This window comes from Penaeus monodon, chromosome 29 (genome assembly GCF_015228065.2).
Source record: "Penaeus monodon isolate SGIC_2016 chromosome 29, NSTDA_Pmon_1, whole genome shotgun sequence".
NCBI lineage: Eukaryota > Metazoa > Arthropoda > Malacostraca > Decapoda > Penaeidae > Penaeus > Penaeus monodon.
This window is the reverse complement of record NC_051414.1, coordinates 6,718,636-6,719,276: the sequence shown is the minus strand read 5'-3', so window position 1 is coordinate 6,719,276 and position 641 is coordinate 6,718,636. Positions and strand designations below refer to the sequence as shown.

The window sequence follows — 641 nt, the reverse complement described above, 5'->3', positions numbered from 1 at the left end:
CGAGAGCCGCCTCAAGCGAACGTCGACACTCCCTGCCCACTGTCTCCTTGTTACGCTCTGTTTGTTTACATTAACTGTGCTACTCACATTGGCTAATTGTTGGTGCAAGATTACAGTGCAGGTTTGCAATCGTTCTGTTGCAATTATTTATTGTCCAAAACTTATGTAAAGAAAGGCAATTAGTCAGCCTTTTGACTCTTGTGTGTAAAGATAATGGTGCTTGCAATCACCAGTGATAAGAAAGTCAGTGCCTTGATTTTATCACATTAATCTATATAGAATAAGAATATATAAGCTTTACTGCTTAGTTTAAGGTACACTCAGCCTATGCAGACACACAACCACAAAAGGATTGATATTCTTTGTATTATTATTACTTCCAACGATTCTTCCTTTGCTTCAGCTGTTTTCAGATCACTGCTGTTTACTGTACTATATAGAGAGGTATATGAATTGTAGAGAACAGAATATTGTTACTCATATGCTATTATTGTATATATGAATTTCACGAAACAAAACCTGTCTGTCTAGACACACTAAGGACACCATGTCAACCAATCTAGCGATACGATTTTAACTCGGCTATGCTTGCTTAATCTTCCTGAACGCTGTGTGTTCTTCTGTCCCAACTTCTCGTGTCA

The 641-nt window shown here is 37.9% G+C and overlaps 1 protein-coding gene across 1 annotated transcript in view; it reads left to right on the top strand.

The window, feature by feature from the left end:
- LOC119591919 (PDZ and LIM domain protein Zasp-like) overlaps positions 1-641 on the top strand; it is a gene marked incomplete in the record, with an annotated part of 137,443 nt that overhangs the window by 136,442 nt on the left and 360 nt on the right. Inside the window, 1 exon segment of the mRNA XM_037940673.1 lies at positions 1-641.